The 8057-nt window shown below is 43.0% G+C and overlaps 1 pseudogene; it reads left to right on the top strand.

Moving 5' to 3' along the window:
- The first annotated feature begins 1502 nt into the window (after positions 1-1502).
- LOC115179120 (WD repeat, SAM and U-box domain-containing protein 1-like) lies at positions 1503-7559 on the top strand (annotated as a pseudogene).
- Positions 7560-8057: the final 498 nt, after the last annotated feature.

The raw sequence follows: 8057 nt of genomic DNA, 5'->3' as shown, positions 1-8057 counted from the left end.
GAGAAAATATTGCAATTGTGTAACTAATTACATGCAATTCTACTCATTTTGCCTTGGGGAGGAGAGGAAGATGAGCTGTTTTACAGCAAATTTCCTGCAATTCTACACATTTTGCCATAAGGTGGAGAGAAATGGTGCTGTTTTTAATATGAGATCTGAGAGAGACTGACCAACAAAATTAATGGGGGTATGGCTTGTGGGCCCCTGACCATGATTACTAAGTTCAGATAGCTGGCCGTTAGACTAACTTACCAATCTAAAAAATGTTAGCTGACATGGGCTAATTGAGTGACTATCAGTGACTGACATAGCAAGAGAAAAACTGCTGATGCAAAGCCACATTTCGAAATTGCACCTTGTGTATTCTACAATTCTAATTTGCAACAGTAAATTGTGACTCCGACTGAGGGCAAGCAGTTGCCCATCCCTGGTTTACTGCCGTGTTCACGTGCTAGTCGGAACTAGGAAACTCTGACATTTCCGACTTGTTAACTGGTTGTAGTTATACACGTGCCCGCTCAACCAATTAGCAAGTCGGAAATTTCAGAGTTACAACTAGCACGTGAACGCGGCATATGACTTGGGTGACTGGAGTCTTTGACAATTTTTAGGGCCTTCCTCTGACACCGTCAATAGAGAGAAATAGTAATGGTATCTTTTTGTAGGCACTAACTCAGACATTGGTTCGTTGGACAAAGCCTATGAGAAAATGAATGGAGCTTTAGTATGGTTTTTGGATAAACTATCTTATATGTTTTGTTCTATGAGATCCTTTTAAGCATTTATGTCATCAAAAAAAGCACATAAATGGCTTCATAATTCATTAAGTTTACGTTAACTGACTGATATTATCTCATAGAACAAAATGTATGAGATCCCCCCTAAGCCTGTGTTAACCTCAGAACATATTTTCGACGTTTATCCCAAAAACCTATTCCTTCCCCATGAATTTTCCCCCATATGAATGGCTGAACGAACTCATTTCCGGCTTTTATTACTACAGGTTGACAAGCTCCATGGCTGACATTTCGAGAAGGACGTAGCAGCATCCCAAAATTACGACGGGAGTCATGGGCGAGTGGGTGTGTCGAAATGAGAGTAGTGGGCGTGTGGAAAGTAGTGGGTGTGTCGAAAGCGCTCTGCTTTACGTTAGACGGTTTTGATTGAACTGTTTTTTTAATTTCGTTTTTTTGAGTGGCAGCAAATCTGCACAATTAGCTGATTCCCTGTCCATTCACCCACTCCTTTCGACACACCTACTCGCCATATGGTGCGTTCAAGACAAATGAGAACTCGGATAAAAACGAGGTCAAATCATGACGTCAATGATCTTAAGGTTGGTTAGTCGAAGCTCTCGAAAGAGGTCCGAGTTCCCAACTTGGAATTCCGAGTTGGATGACCGTTCAAAACACCTTTTCCAAGTCAGAGCTCGTTTTTTCACGAGTTCCCAGTTGTCTTGAACGCACTGAAGTATGGGGGAAGGCCATCATGGTCAGCTGACCATATGACAGCGTGCATGACCAGGAAGTAAACATTGAACATGACACGCAAAGAGGTAAGAAAATAAACACACATCCCACTTTAGTTAGAATATAAAATAATACTGGCTTTGTATTTACATGCATTTGTTATAATACAAACTAAACAACAGGAGCATAGAGTGATGCTGTTGCGCGAACATCTAGAATAGCTAAAGGGTTAGTTAACTAGCTAGCCAGCAGATCCGACACCTTATACTTGCTTATAGCTGCACTACAGGGTTTGACAGGCCGTTTGCATGAAGGTGCGCTATGCTTAAATCACTCCGCCATTTCTGGTTGCTAAAATGTCGAACAGTTCGTCAAATTCCAATGTATGGGACATAAAAAGCAAGTATAGTGTAGATAATCATTGTACCATCTACACTGCTGGGAAATATATTTTCAATAAACTAAAAATATTGTATTTTCAGCTGTTTAAAGCTGGTGTACAATACCGAAAGTAAAAGATGCAAAAACGAAACTTAAGAACGGGAAGTACAGAAATAACGCACAGAGAACAGCTTTACTGCTTATTAGACTTGCTTTCAATGAGAATGATAGATCTATAACTCACATTACTATGTGAATTTGGTTGGCTCGCCCAAAAAGTTACATGTTGCAGCTTTAAATTAAGACACAGTGGATATGGCTCGGTAAAACATATCTAATTCCAAGGATAAGTTGTACTTCGAATACTCCAAAATGTTACACAGAAAAGATTGAAAGACTGCTAGTGTTTGAAAAACGGCCCTTTTTTATATAAAACAACTGATTTCAACACCCAAAGACTTGCCCGCAATGTCGTGTGTAATTGTGGGCTAGTCTTTGGGTGCTGAAACTAGTTTCACTAGGTACGCAACATCATTTGTGGAGTTTTATTGGCTACATGTTAACTAGCAGTAGCCACAGCAGCCATTATGGAATGGCACATTGCGCTGAACAACAAAGGAGCTGATTGGCTGACACTGCCATTCTAAAATGGCTGATGTGGCAACTGCTGTTTAGCATGAGGACAAAAAGTGCAGTTTTCTGGAAAAACTAGCAGTCGTTCAATCTTGTCGGTGTAACAGTTGGGATAATGGGACAATTGATTCAAAGCTTCAAATCAAGTTCTTTTTCATCCTTGAATTGAGGTCAGAATTGAGGTCAGCCAAAAAAACTATGTTGATTCAAACAGTTTTTGCCCAGTGGGTAGTAAGTAGCCTATTTGCTAAAATGCGTGCGATTGCAACTTCTCTGCTGTGGCAACTTCAGATGGTTTCCAGGTGTGGCAAGCTGTTTGCATAACAACGAGTCTAGCTAGCTGTCTTGTAATCATTGTAATGTCACATAGTTAATAGTTATACTCTATTGTCAAAGGGATTCATCAAGACCAACTCAAATGGTGTCCCTGTTCTGTACCTTGCAAGACCATCGCAACGATGTCAACTGGTGCACGTTCTCCCCCACACTGCTGCCCACCTGTTCAGCTGACAAAACCTTACGAATTTACAACACCCAAGACTTTTCCCGAAGTCCCATAATCCCCACTCTCTGGCCACGGCTATGGCGTCCACTGTTATTGCTTCAGCGCCTGTGTTCAGCATTTAGGCTCGTGTTCAACAGTTGTGTGGTCAACGGACACAGGTGAGATAGAGGCAGTGCTGGAGCATCCGGGCAGGAACCCCGTCAGGGTTTGCGCCTTCTCGCCCGACTCTTCACACCTGGTTTTGGAGGCGTCTGATGGTACTTTAGGGCTTTGGGATTTCCCTACGAAAACTTTCCACGGGTGAACTTGATTGATTGATATCGTTTATCTCCATGCTATCGAAGCATAAATAGGCCTGCGTGTGTTGCCTATATCAATTGAGGCTTTGTTGGCCTCTGCAGACTGATGTTATGCGTTGTCTCTTGCATAGTGTTCTTAAATGATTATTTGTCAACAGTGAATGACACCACTATGGTGGCCTGCTCCTTCACCCCCTGTGGCCAGATGTTTGTCACTGGATCTACGTATGGGGACCTCAGGCTGTGGGACCTGGACGTGAACCAGCTCCACGCGGAGAAGAACACTCACGAATTGGGGGTCACCTGCTACTGCTTTGGCCCCAAGATCCTCAGTGGTGGTGATGATGATGATGATATTTTCCTCCCTCTGTCTTTGAGTTTGGCCTGTTCCCAGATCTGTTTGTACAAACATGACAACGATCGTAGGAGTTGTCTATACAGCACAACATTTTGATCTGGGACCAGGCTATCTTGGAGTCTCCATATATGGGAATTTGTTGAGACCGACTCCAGGTCCAACACAGGCAGTATGTTGACCACACGCTACGGTTATGCAAATGCCCTGTTTAACGTCAAACTGTGTGCATATGTTGGTAATCAAATGATGTGGTGGATGTGTGTTCACAATGAATGATCTGAAGGTGTAGTCCATCCGTCCCCTCTGGCCTGTAGGCTGTAAGATGCAGCTGCCGCACACCCTGACTGGCCGGTCTGCCCCGGTGCTCTCCTGTGCTTTCTCTGCAGACGGACAGCTGCTTGTGTCTGGGTAAGTCAGCCCATGGGTGATCTAAGGCAAAGCGCTCTCACAGTTAATGATAAAGTTGTACATTTACTCCAACTGGCCACAAGGGGGAGAAGTGTTGCTTTTTACCATTGCCTTTTCTGTTGCAGCTCAGTGGACTAAACAGTCACAGGTGTATGATGCTGTAAGACACTCGAGCTCTTTTCATTACCATAGAAGTCATTTCAGTTTAACTCCCCATGTTAATGTTCCACATAGAAATCCATAAACACCTCCCATCTGAACTTGAATGTTGTTGCTTTTTCAGAGCCAGGGGGCTTTGCTCTGCACATTGAACCAACATGAGAGGTAATCTTCCTTCTTACCCTTGGGACATAGTCACATCTCAATGGCCTTATTCGAGTAGCATACATTTTTAAAATGTACCTATCCGTCCTCCCTCCCATGATCCTTTGCTGTAGGTACGTGACGGCGTGTGCCTTCTCTCCCAGCACACCCCTGATCGCCACGGTTTATATGGTGAGTAGAGGACACGCGCAGTGGCCATGGTGGGTAACACACACACACACACACACACACACACACACACAAAGATGGACAGAAGTTTAAGATAGGAGGTGTATTGACAAGCTGCCAGTGTTATTGGCATTAAGAATGGCATTAGCATTCTGAGTCACGGTGTGGGGTTCCTACGTACTGTTTCACTATTTTCTCATGTAAACAAAGATCCTGTTGACTTAATGATGATGACAGCCTGGTGATTATGTGCTGTTTTTGCATAAGCTCTTCTTTATTGACTATGGCTTAATTATGTTTTTTAGTCTGCCAATCACCATCCCTCTCTCTGCATGGTTCATGGGAAGGAAAAAAAAAAAAGGGAAATCTTTACCTGGTGAGTTTTACATTTTCTTCCTTATCTGCACCACTCACGTCCCATCTGCTCATTGAAAGCAGTGAGGGATGGAGGATCTCTGTGAAACCTAGGAGTCCCACTGCTATCAAAGAGGGCTTTATTGAGAGTAATACTTCTAACCAGGTGATGATGCCTTCTGCTAATATAACTTTCATAGCCTGTTGTTTCTTTCATAGCCTGTTGTTTCCAGGTGACTTTTTCCTTGAAGCACTGCCTGGCGAGAACTGAGTTGCTTTTCACTTTTCATGTGTATTCACTGTATTAGTGTACACAGTGTACAAAACATTAAGAACACCTTCCTAATATTGAGTTGCATCCCCCTGTTTGCCCTCAGAACAGCCTCAGTCCATCAGGGATTCATCAGTCTATGTTATGGAAAGAGCATAATGTTTTGTACACCCAGTAGTTATATAGGCTCAATGCTTTCTTCCTCTCCTCCTCCCCTCCTCTCACCTGACACCTTTCCAAGAACCTATACACAGCTCTTTCTAAAGAGGCTTGTCAATAAAATGCTTGCAATTCAATGACTGTAATTGTAAATACATTAATGTTCATTGTTTAGGTTGACAATGGTATTTTTTTTTTTTAAGTGGAGTCTTACTGTGCTCTTTGTAATGTACTACATTTTTCACATCTTGTTATCCAGTTGAAACTGCAACATTCTCATGCGGAGGTGGGGAAAGTGACTAAAAAGCACTATAGAAACTTCTGATGGATTACACATTAACAACTATAGTAACAACATGTCATTGAGAGATACTAATGTGCGGTCACTTCCTGTTTTCCGACCTATCAGGCAGAAAGTTTCTGGGTCACTCCAGACTTCTGGTCAGTGATTGGTCAGAGGAGGGCGTGGCTGTGTGAGGAAGGGCTGGAGACGCTGGCGGGATAACTTCAAGGCAAACGTCATAGATGGAGCGGAGCTCGTCAGTCTGACCAAGGAGACACTGGCCTCAGAACTCAACGTAGGTGGGGACGGCACATCACACCATCGACTAGACACATTATCATAATAACATGCATTATCATATTATACACGTTACCCACTTGTCAGTCTGGTGTCTGAGATCAACATTTTGTACAGTAGCTGGAAACAGAGCGTCATCACATACTCAGGCTGGAATATTTTTTTTTAAGTAGGGGGAGGGACGAATGAAAAACAAGGTGGACATTGAGGAATGAATGTTAATGAGATTTACTCAGGATTACATACATTTGAACTGTACAGAATTCGATTAGGCCATGTGTATTCTGCACCGCGGGTGTAATCTGCTTTAAGATTTCTGCCCCATTACATAACACAATTACTCATCCCAAAATACATATCATGTAACATAGAAAATGGTATACACCTAATACCATTTCTGTCTGAAACAATTCCAAAATCTATCTGAAAATGTCACTTACAGATTTTGGTTGATCCGTATACCTTCTCTTTTAAATACAGATCTTTCACCCTAGTGAGGAAAGCCAGTTTTCCCAACTATTTTTCTGAAGGAGGGGGGGGTCTGTTGTTGGTCTCTCACGCCAATAGCAACCATGGTAACCAAACAGCCGTGTTCTCTAAAAGAGATGAATCTCTTAGTAGACATGGGTGTCTCTCTGTACTGTCTCTGAGAGTGAGGGATGGCGCCATGCCAGGCTGTTATCTTCCTGATGGAGAGAGATTATCCTTTTTCCTCTCAGGGATGGAGGGCTCTTTTTGTTTTTTTTGTGTGTCTAACACACACACACACACACAGACTGACCTCACTTTACTGTAGTCTCCATGGTGACCAGGAACTGGGTCATGTACGCAGTGTGTTCAAGCCAGGATATCATGTCCACAAATGATGCAAGCTCCTTTGGCCAATGTACCATTTTCCCATATCTCTGCCTGGTTGTTTCCTGTTGGTGTACTGTAGAGTCTGTGGGGCTGCACAGTATGGTCCTGAGGAAGGTGGGGGAGCTGAAGGCGGGCTGTGTGTGTACCGGTGTTCCTGATGAGTTCTTCTGTCCAATCACCAGAGAGCTGATGAAGGACCCTGTTATTGCTGCAGGTGGGACACGCCCCCACGGCAATCTGTCTTTCTGGGTTGTCTTTTTAGATATCTATTTATCTGTAGCTATGCTACAACATTTTTTGCAATACAGTGGCGTGCTTTTAAAGGATGCAAAACACGCTATCCATCTTGTCTACTTTTTTTCTTCTGAACAGATGGGTACTGCTATGAGAGGGAAGCGATTTGAGAGCTGGATCACAACCAAGAATCGTTCCAGCCCCATGACCAACCTGCCCTTACGGACAACACTTCTGACCCCAAACCGAACCCTGAAGATGGCTATTGGACGCTGGAGGACCAGCCAGTGAGAAAGAGGGATGCAAGGGCGTCTCTACATCCCTTTCAATCCAAAGATGGCCTATCCCTCAGTTAACTTCTGACCAAAAGTAGGCTCATAGTACATTAAGCTATAAATTATGTTTTCAGGTTGACCATACTGAGCTTCGATTCAACCCCTTAAAGTGTCTGCACTTACACATATCTGTTGGGATGAAATTCTAATGTATATATTCTCAAACTCATGCATGTTGACCATGTTTAACTCTGCTATTTACTCTGCTGCTTTAGCTCCAAAACCATTTCATTGATGATGATAGTGCAATGCATTCGGAAAGTATTCAGACCCCTTGACTTTTTCCACATTTTGTTATGTTACAGCCTTATTCTAAAATGGATTAAATGTTGTTTTTTCCCTCCTCAATCTACACACAATACCCCACAATGACAAAGCAAAAACAGGTTTGACATTTTTGCAAATGTATAAGAAAATAAAAACATATCACATTTACAAGTATTCAGACCTTTTACTTTTGTTGAAGTACCTTTGGCAGCAATTACAGCCTCAGGTCTTCTTGGGTATGAAACTACAAGCTTTGCACACCTGTATTTGTGGAGTTTCTGCCATTCTTCTCTGCAGATCCTCTTTGCCCCAGTCTGAGGTCCTGAGCGCTCTGGAGCAGGTTTTCATCAATAATCTCTCTGTACTTTGCTACGTTCAACTCTCCCTCGATCCTGACTAGTCTCCCAGTCCCTGCCGCTGAAAAACATCCCTACAGCATGATGCTGCCACCACC

This window comes from Salmo trutta, chromosome 39 (genome assembly GCF_901001165.1).
Source record: "Salmo trutta chromosome 39, fSalTru1.1, whole genome shotgun sequence".
NCBI classification, from domain to species: Eukaryota; Metazoa; Chordata; class Actinopteri; order Salmoniformes; family Salmonidae; genus Salmo; species Salmo trutta.
This window is presented reverse-complemented; position numbering and strand designations above follow the sequence as displayed.